The following is a 12,264-nucleotide window of genomic DNA, read 5'->3' as shown; positions in this document are numbered from 1 at the left end:
GAGACAGGATGGATTTGCTTCCCTGCCAGTGGTGAAGGAGACTCGTTTCCCTGCACACTCTCCAGCATTTGGTGTTAGCTGTTTTCCTGGTGACAGCCTGTCTGAGCAGAGGGATGGGAATCTCAGTGTTTTTCTGATTTACACTGTCTTAATGGCTAAGGGTGCTGAACACTTGTTCCCACATCTTTTGGCTGTTTGTACTTGGTTGTTTGGAAAGTTTGTTTAGTTCTATTATACATTGTTTTCCTGTCCACACAATCATGCCTTCCACACAGCTCCACTGCTCCTTCTTTTATTGGGGTCTGTAAGTGCCTATTATATCAAGACTAGCTGTCCCTTTCCTGCTCTGCAGTCAGTTTCTGCTACTCATGGCCGGTCCCTGTTCTTTCCCAGTGACCCGCTGAAGTGCAGTGCTGGTGAAGACCACAGCCCTGGAGAGGCGAAGAAGCAGAAGATGCGCTGGGCAGTGAGGCCCAAGGCCTGTGCTGCATGGAGGGGTGCAGAGGCCTCTCCACGCCACCCCCACCCTCAGGGCTGCCATCCACGTACAAACGGAGGGGTGAGCAAAATCATCAGGCACATCAATCCCCCAGCCAGGGGAAGTTCAGACGAAGGAGATGATGGATAGGATTAGTTCCTGCTGGACCCCAGCTTGGTCCCTCCAACTTGCAGACAAGTTTCATTAAGCATCTTCAATTAAAAATAAAGAATCTTCATGGAATATAAAGGTAGATACATCTTCCATAATTAAAAAATGAGAAATATGAGCAAAGAAATCTTATATGAAGAGTAGTTTTTAATAATGGTACTGTGATATCTGATGGAAGGAAAAGAGTTTTGTATTGGTTAGAGTTCTTTACAAGAAGTGAATTGCATTCCTCCTCACAGTCAGTATGTTGATTACATTCCCCTTTTGGACTCCATTTTACTGAATTCTAGGCTAATGTTGCATTTTTTTAAAAGAAAAGCAAATTTTATGTCTGAAAAAAATCACAGCAAGTTGATATTTTTAAAAGTTCCAAGAATTTCACCATCACCATCACAAAGAAATTAATTTTTTTAATGTGCTGATATTCAGGGCCTGGGTGTTATCCCTTAGTTTTTGTTTTTGTTTTTGGCTCCAGGCTGTTGTTCTACCATCCATACCTCCACATGCAGCTTTTTGGCAATTAATTGGAGGTAAGAGTGTCTTAGATTTTTCTTGCCAGGTTAGCTACTTAGATTCCTGAGTAGCTAGGATTACAGGTATCACACTGTAATCCTTAAATGCCTGGCTTAAGAAATTAACTTTTACAAGACAAAATTACTCTTTTTGTTTTGGTCTACTTCATGATTCACCTGGGCTAGTGGCTTCCCATCACTCATAAACTATTAAGGTCTTTAATCCTTCATGCTTTGTTACTGGTAGAAAACTTTTACGTTTCCAGTTGACCTCTTTTTGATCTTTGATATGGCACCTGACAGTTTTTCTAGAATACAGTTAGTATATGGGAAATAAATATCTAAAGCTTCTGTTAAATAGGATAGTTTTGTTTTCCATTTACAATTTCCTCCTTCCACCTTTTCTCATCCTCCTCCTATTCCTCTTCTGCCTCCTCCTCTCCTCTTCTACCACTTTCTTCTGCTCCTTCTCCTCTATGTCAAAATGTAACTCACCTTGTGCAATTAGTATATGCTAATTTTAAAAAGAAGGAAAGTATAACAATCAAGATCCTAAATCCTGGCATCTTTTGAAGAGAATATCAGAATATCCAAACTCACTGTACTTCTTCATAATTTATATTTCTCTGATGTACAGTGATAACATAATTATTGGATTTGGTAATGGTCATACTTTATGTACCTGTACCATTTTTTCAGTTAATAGTCATAGGTGTCTTATTTGGGGTGGAATGTGGCAGCTCTCAAAGCTGTAACCCTACTATGTGAAATTCTAGGAAGTGGGGGAGGGGAAGTGGCACCAGTGGCCAGGCTGCTGGCACCTCTAACAACTCCAGCTGCCAAAAACTGAGATTAAGAGTACTGTGAGAAGTTCATACCCCTCTATCTCTAATTAACTAGCAAAAAGCTGAACCAGAGGCATGGCTCAGGAGGTAGAGCAACAGCCATGAACCAAAAGGCCCTGTGAGAGGGAGAGATTGGAATTCACTTGGTGATCATCTGTTGAATAGAGGCAATGGCTTCAGCCAGAATTGGAGTTTTTTTCCCTCTTATTTTAGGACATGAGTAACATCACCAGCTGTGAAATGACTCTTAAGAACACATCCACCGCAGTGTAACTGTAACTGAAGGTAAGCAGTGTTCTGCACTCCCTCAGCCAGGGCCTGGGGGAGGAGGGGGAAGTCTCCAACAATGTCACCAGGTCTAAGGGAGGAGGGGGAAGTCTCCAATGATGTCACCAGGTCTAAGGGAGGAGGGAGATGTCTCTGTGTTGAGGGAGGAGGGGGACATCTCCAATGACATCACCTAAGGAAGGAAGGGGAAGTCACCTGGTCTAAGGGATGTCTTTTATTTTTGTCTCATTGGGTTATCACAGCCACTCGATTACTCTTCACATACTTATTTTCAGCCAAAGCCATCAGCATGGCTGCTTTGTAGTTTCAATAACAGAAAAATCACTGCCATATAATGAGCACTCATTTTATGCCAGCATTCTGCTATGTTAAGCAGAATGTTATTTAAGCTGTAACTGGATTTCATCATAAAAGAAGGAAATAAGAGAATGAGAGAACAGACTGGAGAGGATAAATAAGATGTGGTCGTCAAGGTATAGGAGCTAGAAGAACTGGTGATGAGTTTAGTCCCACAATTACCCTTTAAAATGAGTGTGCTAGGGCTGTGTGTGTGTGCGCGCGCGCGTGTGTGCCTCTGTGTGTGCACATGTGTACATTTGTGCATGAGTGCAGGTCTTGGGCCTTGAACTTACAGCCTGGGTGCTGTCCCTTAGCTATTTTTGCACAAGGTGAGTGCTCTACCACTTGAATCACAGCTTCACTTCCATCTTTTTTGTGGTTAACTAAAGTCTGGACTTTCCTGCCTGGATTGATCTCATGATTTCTGCTGCCATCCTCAGATCTTTGCCTCCCAGTAGCTAGGATTATAACCCCTGGATTCTGGCTCTGTTTTGCAACCCAAGAAAATCTACGTGGGTATTAGCAGTTGTATCTGGAGAGAGGAGTGACAAAGGGAATATATGAGTGGCCGCACATTATCCTCTCCTGTGTTGGAATCCCCTCATGCAGAATCTGCTGTGCGCTGTAAATTCCGGCACCGGGGGCTCCTGTTGTTCATTTACATTGCTCTAACATTCATTTACTTGGCACTTCTGTGCCTATTATCTCTACACATTTAAAGAAGTTTCCCTGTGATTCCCAACTTGTGTCAATAATTTTCCTAATGCTAAAGGATCAATGTGAAGGTTCAAATAGTAACCATAATTCTAAGCATATTCAATTATGCTTGAGGCTAGGCATTGGTGGCTCACATCTGTAATCCTAGCTACTTGGAAAACTGAGATGCTGAGAATCATCATTCGAAGCCAGCCTGGGGAGGAAAGTCCTTGAGACCTTTTTCCCAGTTATCTACCAAAAAAGCCAGAAGAGGAGTTATGGCTCAAGTGGTAGAGTACCAGCCTCAAGCAAAATACCTCAGGGACAGTGCCCAGACCCTGAGTTCAAATCCCAGGATCAGCCTGTGTGTGTGTGCGCGTGCGTGCACACACACACACACACACACACACACACACACAATGTTTTGAAATAATGCCCAGGCCAAATTAGTGTTAGTGAGGTTCTTTATGCTCTACCATATGCACAGCATGAGTCAGAGCAGGTTTGCAGTTGATGCTCCCCAAGTGAGGCCACAGGAACTCTGGGCCTACTACTACCTTTGCCCGCACTCCCTTGGGATTCTAGCTGTCTCTTGGGCTCAGGATTGAGAGCAGAGGGAGCTTACTTGCTGAAATCATACTTTTCCTGGTATAATTTAAAGGAAGAACTCAACATGTGTTAATGCAAGTTGATCTAGAAAAATGGAAGAACTTCGAAATGCAAACAGTATTTGTGTTATTCAAAAGTGGCTTAAGGGCTGGGAAGGTGGCTCAGTTTAGAGCACTTGCCTTGCATGTATGAGGCCCTGGGTTCGATTCCCCAGTACCATGTAAGCAGAAAAATCCAGAAGTGGTGCTGTGGCTCAAGTGGTAGAGTGCTAGCCTTGAGCTGAAGAGTGCAGGGACAGAGCCTAGGCCCAGAGTTCAAGCGCCACTACCACCAAAAAAAAACCCCAAAACAAAAAAATCATATATTTTTGCATTTAAAATTAATACAAAAGTGTTGAAAAGTGGCATTATATGTATTGATTTTGTTTTGCTTTGTATTTTCTATATTCTATTAGTTTTCTGTTTTATTTTCATTTGCAAAATGTATGGTGATATTTTGGTTATAAATTCTCTCTTTTAGACTAAAGCCATTTCCGCTTAACTCAGAAACGAGACAAGGATGTGCACTCTCTCCACTTCTGTTCAATTTAGTATTAGAATGCCTAGCTACAGTAATAAGACAAGATGCAAACATAAATGGGACCCAAATAGGGAAAGATGAAGTAAAACTCTCCCTCTTTGCAGATGACAAGATCTTGTATTTAAAGAATCCCACGGACTCTGCTTCCAAATTATACAAGCTGATTAAAAACTTTGGCAAAGTAGGGTATAAAATTAACCCTCAAAAATCAATGGCTTTTCTGTATGCCAACAATGAAAAAAGTGTGGCTGAAATCAGGAAAGCAACTCCATTTTTTTTTTTAGCTTTTTTTTTTTGGGGGGGGGGTCCAGTCGTGGGGCCTGAACTCTGGGCCTGGGCGCTGTCCCTCAGCTCTTCAGCTCCAGGTTAGTGCTCTACCACTTGAGCCATACCACCACTTCCAGCTTTTTTCTTTTTGCTTATGTGGTGCTGAGCAATCGAACCCAGAGCCTCAGGCATGCAAGGCAAGTGCTCTACCACTGAGCCACCTTCCCAGCCCCAGAAACTCCATTTGCAATTGCCCCACAAAAAATAAAATACCTAGGAATTAACTAAAGAAGTGAAGGACCTCTATGATGAAAACGTTAAAAACCTGAAAAAGGAAATCAAAACAGAACTTCGAAAGTGGCAAAAACCTCCCATGCTCCTGGATTAGAAGGATCAACATCGTGAAAATGGCAATACTTCCCAAGGCTATCTATGAATTCAATGTGATACCTATCAATATTCCAACCTCATTCTTCAAGGAAATAGAAGAGGCAATCCAAAAATTCAATATGGAACAATAAAAGAACCCGAATAGCAAAAACGATCCTCAACAGAAAGAACAGTGCTGGAGGAATATCAATACCAAATTTCAAACTCTACTACAAAGCCATAGTAATCAAAACAGCTTGGTACTGGCACAAGAACAGACCTCAGGACCAATGGAATAGAATTGAAAACCCAGAAATGAACACACAGACCTATAGCCATCTAATCTTCGATAAGGGAGCTAAAAAATAGAATGGAAGAAAGACAGCCCCTTCAGTAAATGGTGCTGGCCAAATTGGTTAACTACTTGTAGAAAACTAAAGCTAGATCCTTACCTATCACCCTGTACCAGAATCAACTCCAAATGAAGCAAGGAACTCCTAGTCAAAGCAGACACTCTGAAAACACTACAGGATGGAATAGGAGAAACCCTAGGTCTCCTTGGCACAGGCCGAAATTTTCTTAATAGAGACCCAGAAACACAACAAATCAAAGAAAGTTTGAACAAATAGGATTGCATGAAACTGCAGAGTTTCTGCATGGCAAAGGACATAGCTAGCAAGATCAGTAGAAAGCCCACAGATTGGGAGAAGATCTTCACTAGCCATACAATGGACAAGGGTCTCATATCTAAAATATACATGGAACTCAAAAAATTAAATCCCCCAACAACAAATCTTCAAAGAAACAACTGCCCAATAAATAAGTGGGCTAAAGACTTAAAGAAAAACTTCTCTGAAGAGGAAAGAAGGATGGCCAGTAGACACATGAAGAAATGCTCAACCTCTCTAGCCATAAAAGAAATGCAAATCAAAACAACATTGAGATACCACCTCACTCCAATTAGAATGGCTATAATCAAGAACTCTAATAACAACAGATGCTGGAGGAGATGTGGACAGAAGGGAACCTTACTGCATTGTTGGTGGGAGTGTAAATTTGTTCAACCACTTTGGAAAGCAGTATGGAGGTTCCTCAAAAGACTCCACATAGAGCTCCCCTATGACCCAGCAATCCCACTTTTGGGCATTTACACAAATGATCACAAACAAGACCTTATTAAAGCTATGTTTATTGCAGCATTATTTACCATAGCTAAGATATGGAACCAACCCCCAACCCAGATGCTCCTCAGTAGATGAATGGATCAAGAAAATGTGGTGAGTGTGTGTGTGTGTGTGTGTGTGTGTGTGTGTGTGTGTGTGCTCTATTTGTTAGGAAGTGGAAAGACTTGGAAAAAAGTATATTAAATGAAGTAAGCCAGGCCCAAAGAAACATAGGTCCCATGGTTTCCCTTATTTGCAATAACTAGCATATGTCTGAGATAAGCAGAAACAGTCAGATAAGTTGATGTTAGGCAAAATGAACCCCAAGATAAGGACTCAAATGTTTTTTTCTTTCTTGCGATTGTTTCTAACATATTTATAAGATGATTTTTTTGTTGCTTGTATGTCCCTCCCCCATGGTATAACCCCTGCTGTCACTGTATTTGATGTTGGTATAATTTGTTGGCGGGGAAGGGAAAAAACAAATTGTTTAAAAAGGGATACAGGTGGACCAATCGCAACAATGAGATGTACAAGACATAATGTCGAAAAATGAACTTTATAAATTTGGCTGGGGGCGGGGGAGGGGGAAGCGGGGGCACAAGGGTGGGGGGGGTGATGGGAAGGGGAAACAAAGGAGGAGGAAACAATGCTTGATAAGAAATACACTCATTACCTTGCTCACATATATCCTACTCTATGGTATTTTCACAATAAAAAAATCTCTTTAGAAAGCTCACACAATTATGTGTAGTACTTTGAGTATCTTATAATGCTACAGTAGCTTATACTTTTTTTTTTCTGCACTTGCTAGGCAGGTTCTCTATTCCCTGAGCCATGTCCCAGCTCTTGGCTATCAGGGATCCTGAGAAGTGTTCTTGATTCCAAGCATAGCAGCATTGTGCAATGGTAGAACCTCACCAGAGTGTGGGCTGGTGACATGTGGCTGTGTTTGGGGTTTGCCTTCCAAGTGGACATGGGCCTTCGCCCTGCCTCCCGGCCTTGTGGTGAGAAGTGCTGCTCTGACAGTCTTCTGCCATGGTGTCCTACCCTGTTCTGTCCCTCAGGAGCAAGGCAAGCAGTCACAGGCAAAAAGCCCAAAACTATGACACTAAACAGCCCTTTCCCTATCTCAATGTGATTATCTTGAGTGTTTCTTGTAGCAGTGAAAGTGAAAAGCCACCTAACACAGGTGAAACAGGTAAGCTGAAGTGCAGGTGGACAGTGCAGGTGTACCATATATTCCTTGAATGGGATTATAGATGGTTTTCAAAATCTAATCTGTAGAAGAGCAGTTTTTCACACTGGGAGTATCTACTTTAAAACACTAAGCAGAGCAAACTCTATCCCAACTCTATTTACTTAACACTAGAAGCAGCCAGGGAGATTTTCTAGAGAAAACCTAATCTGTAGAAAAATCTAAATTATAGAATAGTTAAGTGAGATTAAGAAACATTGAAACTTAAATAATTGGGTCTACATCAATAATAAAAGATCCAGTGTGGGAAATGAAAGAAACAGAAGCTCTGGAAAGACTAAATAATATTATGTTCATCATACACTGAAGCTTGCTAGCGCGTACATTAAGGCATAAAACTAAAATAAATACGATTCCTTTACATCTGATTAATATTGTTTATATTATTATAAAAATATAATTTGAATTATGACCTTACTTCATAATATATAAATACCAGTATAATTATATTCGTACTAAATATAAATTATACTTGCTTGCATGCTTTTGTATTGATTATGGAGATTTAAGGTTTTTAAGAAGTTTATATAGGGGAACATGTTACCTGAAGTTCCCTAGGATATCAAAAGATATGGGCCTTACTGGGTGCTAGTGGTTCATGCCTATAATCCTACCTTCTCACTAAGATTACTGACAATTACAGTTCAAAGCCATCTGGGGCAGGAAAGTCTGTGAGACTCTTATCTCCAATGAAGCACCAAAAAGTCAGAAATAGAGCTCTGGCTCAAGTGGTAGTCAGCCTTGAGCAAAAAAGCTCAGGGACAGCGCCCAGGCCCTGAATTCAAGCCCCAAGGACCAACATACTGTCTCTCTCTCTCTCTCTCTTTCTCTCTCAGTGCTTAATAGGTGATTAAGAATGTCACCCAAGTGCTGAGGGCTGGTAGGAATATATATGACTGACTGAATTTGCTTGATTGAGTCTCAGCCTCTGCAAACTTGTACTGGAAGGTGTTTAGAACAAAAGCAACTAGGAAAGAATGATCTTTCAGAAAATCATATATTGTAAGAATAATCTGAAAGGTTTGTGCATGAAATTGATCAAGCTTTGTGTAATCAGGAATTTCCTTGTGTAATTCCACAGAGGCTGCACACTCTCTTTGGAAATACTTTATTCAAATTCCTCTTTTAAAAGTGGGATTTGGTGCTGGGAAGGTGGCTCAGTGGTAGAGTGCTTGCCTCGCATGCATGAGGTCCTGGGTTCGATTCCTCAGCATCATATAAACAGAAAAAGTCAGAAGTGGTGCTGTGGCTCAAGTGGCAGAGTGCTAACCTTGAACTGAAGAGCTGAGGGACAGCACCCAGGCCCAGAGTTCAAGCCCCCAACCAACAACAACAACAAAAAAAGGGGGTTTGAAGAGAAAAATAGCAAGAGGAAATTTTTCATGACAAAAATCCTTTCTCTCACTGAAAATTTGCTTCTTTATTTCATTATATTTGTCTTCTGATTATTACACAATTTCTGAATTCATAAGCTGTTCCATTGCCAGAAAAAATGTATCTAATACTGCAATTACTGTGTGAGTTCTGGCAGATGTCCAGTCTTAGGAATGACAGAGGTCAAGCCTTCAAAATGTTGTGAAGAAAAGATGGTGACACCCAACCCAGTGGCACTTTGCTGAGAGGATTGCCGTTGAAGCCAGTGCACGAGACACTGAAACACAACTTACAAGAGGTGGAGGTACCTTGTGTTCTGAGATGAATTTGTTAAGAATGGAGGAGGGAATATTACACAGGCTTAAGTCAGTGGCTCCCATGGATGCTTAATGAGGTGGGAGATTTTGGAATAAATTAGATAAGCAAACACAATGTCCCCCAGTCAGCTGGCCTGCATGGGGAAGAGAGAGAGAGAAGTCTGGAGACGTGTTGAGATGTGCAGGAGCAATGGCTCACACTGTCCTGGCTTGTGTTTGAATGCAGGGGATTTTATTTGTTCTCACATATTTAAAATAGGTAGTTAAATACGTAAACAAGTAGGGACACGGGTGGAGGGAAGGTGAGAAGGGACGGAAGACTCTGATTGTGAGTCCTGTGGCATCTGTGGCCTGGTCACATCTGTGCCTCTCTGATGCCTTCTAGGGTTTGGGTTCATGTGTCCTCTTAACGAAAGATGTAAAAGGTAGAAGGTGGTTAGAGCAGACAGAGCCGGTTTACTTGAGACGGCAAGGATGACACGCAGAGGGTCTCTCATGAGGAGGCTGGCTGAGCTGGGTGGCCCCTGGCCTTGCCGAGCCACGCTTCCCCCCCAGCTTTGGGCTGTCGGCTGCCCGGGCTCTGAACTGGTGAAGTGGAGACCCACTTCCTCCCATTACAGGAGGAAGCATGGTCCTCATCTCCCCAACCCAGGAACAGCCCTTGCCCTCCTCTGCACGCCCAATGATGCTGATGAACATGAAGAACATGAAAAAGTATATAAAAATGAAATTTGTACTATCAGAGGAAGAGAGGGAGGGGAAAAACTATGTCCTTGGACTTTCAAAGAGGAGAGAATTATACTAAAGGCTTTATAAATAATGCCCTAATTTACTATCGATCTTTAATACGCCCAAGTGCCATGTTTGCATCCCCATCACTTGGTTTTATGTCTGCCCCGCTGTCTGCCCTTTCCATTGGACCAGCTTTGACTCTGAGCCCCGGACATGTCTTTTGGGCTGCAGGGAGCCACGCTGTATCAGAGAGTAGCAGTGAGCCTGTGGCCTCCATCTTCAGGGCCCGGCTTGTGTCACAAGGAGATGCTGGGCCCCATGAGGGAGTCGCCCAAAGCACAGTGAGATGTCTGTCCATCCTCCTGGAGGCCTCTTGTGCAAGAGGACGAGTGGCGAGGATCATAGAGGAGGATTATAGGGAGGATCAGGGGGAAGGATCAGGAGAAAGGGGGGAGCTGCGGGGGAGGGGGCAGGGGAGGATGTGTGTATGTGGAGAGCCAGGGGGGAGGATCAGAGGGGAGGTGGGGGACCTTAAAGCATACAGTGGCATTCTGCACCCTCAGCCCTGTTGATCATCCTCATAGTTGCTAGTTTAACTGTAGTCGTTATTTTATCTTAAGTTTGCTGCATTTATTGGCACAAAGGGTATTTTCTAGACTCCCTAGAATTGTGTGTATATAGTATTAGGTCATCTGTGACTTGTGAATGTATAGTTTGTATTTCCTTTTGTTTGTGGCTGCTAATAATTTCCTGCTGATGCCCTGCTGCTGACTTCTGCCCTCTTACCTCTATCCACTCTGTCCATGGCCATGGCCACCTCAGAACCCCACTTGATCTTCATTGGGTGTGGGAGCCTAACTCAGGTACCTGCAGCACTGGGCCTCCCCTGTCTCCTCACCAGGGACCAGGTGTGGCTCATCTTGGCCACTGTGCAGAGAATATAATGATGGCTCCCTTGATAATGCAGGAGCTAGTCTATTATTAGAGAATCCCCAATCCCCTGAGGCCCAACCCTGTCCCAACAGCTCTTGTGCCAGGTGCCATGACTACCTCGACAGCAGTGGTGGGGACAAGGGCAGTGGGATGGCGTCCAGACCATTTTCATACAAGATCGTCTTTCCAACTCCACCCCACCCTGTGGGGAAAGGCTCAGTCACGCCCTCCTAAAATCAGCCTGGCTTTGGGTGTCTAGGATGGATTAAAGATCTCCAGAAGAGAAGCCCGCCTTCTGCTCTCAACATTGTGCATAGCTTCAGGGGGTTGGAGTGAGCCCCACACCCTGCTGTGTGATTCTTCTTCATCCTGCTCTGGAGGGCAGCAGCCCATCTGGCAGATGCAGAGTCCGCTGCTCCTTAGACTCCAGTGCCGTCTGACCACAGGGTCCACGACCAAGGGCCTCCTCCTAGGGCCTCCTGCACAGGGGCTCTGCCAGGGGACCCAAGATCCCCATATGGTCCGGGGCCCTGGTCGAGCTCTAGGCCCCATTTGTCCCCTGTCCCCAGGCATTCGCTCCCTCCCCTCCCCCCTTCCTCCAGGCTGGCTGGGGCCTCCCCCGCCATGCTAGGCCATGCCTTCCAACTGCAGGGCCTCTCACGCCTGTGGAACCCCGTGTGCGTAGACGGCTTGAGTGTTGCTACTGAAGTGAGTCACAACGAACTTTTATTAAACCACTAACATTACAAATCAAATATGAAATAAATGACGGGAAAGTGCAGTCTCGGCAGTCCAAGGGGAGGGTGGGGTCTCCGGAAGGGGCGGGCATGGGACTCTGAGGAGGGCGGGGTGGGTTGGGGGTCAGGGAGGGGCGGTGACATCTGCGGGTCTCAGCTCGGACACTTGGTTGGTGGATGAGTCTGGGGCGCGGCCTCCTTCAAGGGGTCAGCACGACCGCTGGACCTCAGCGTCGCAGATCACGACGACGCCGGGCCCTTGTGGGAAATCATGGGGCACTAGATTTCCAAGTCCAAGTTGCTGTCGAGGTCCAGGTAGTCGTCCAGGTCCAGGTCCAGGTCCAGGTTGTCGTCGTAGGGGGTCCTGGAGGCTACCTTGTCGCACACCAGGCCCAGGTTCTGCTTGTCCAGCGCCAGGTCCAGTAGGGCCAGCTCCATCTCCAAGGCCTGCTCGGCCTCCAGGAGGTCCCTGGCCTCGGAGCAGGCTGGGGCGCGCTGGTCCATCGGGGCCAGTGCGTGGTCCTCAGCGTCGTGGCCTGCCTTCGGGGGCTCCGGGTCCTCGGCATCGGTGTCGCTCTGAGGTTCTTCTTCCTCCAC

General features: G+C 44.6%; 1 long non-coding RNA gene across 1 annotated transcript; it reads left to right on the top strand.

Moving 5' to 3' along the window:
- The first annotated feature begins 396 nt into the window (after positions 1 to 396).
- Positions 397 to 4,528, top strand: LOC122113998. The gene is made up of 3 exons (XR_006148493.1): positions 397 to 728; positions 2,220 to 2,291; positions 4,458 to 4,528. It is a non-coding gene; the product is annotated as an uncharacterized LOC122113998 (long non-coding RNA).
- The last annotated feature ends 7,736 nt before the right edge of the window (positions 4,529 to 12,264 follow it).

The sequence above is a fragment of the Dipodomys spectabilis genome, unplaced genomic scaffold (genome assembly GCF_019054845.1).
Source record: "Dipodomys spectabilis isolate Male_0828 unplaced genomic scaffold, ASM1905484v1 ptg000102l, whole genome shotgun sequence".
Taxonomy (NCBI): domain Eukaryota; kingdom Metazoa; phylum Chordata; class Mammalia; order Rodentia; family Heteromyidae; genus Dipodomys; species Dipodomys spectabilis.
Note: the sequence above shows the minus strand (reverse complement) of the source record. Positions and strands in the feature narration are given on the sequence as shown.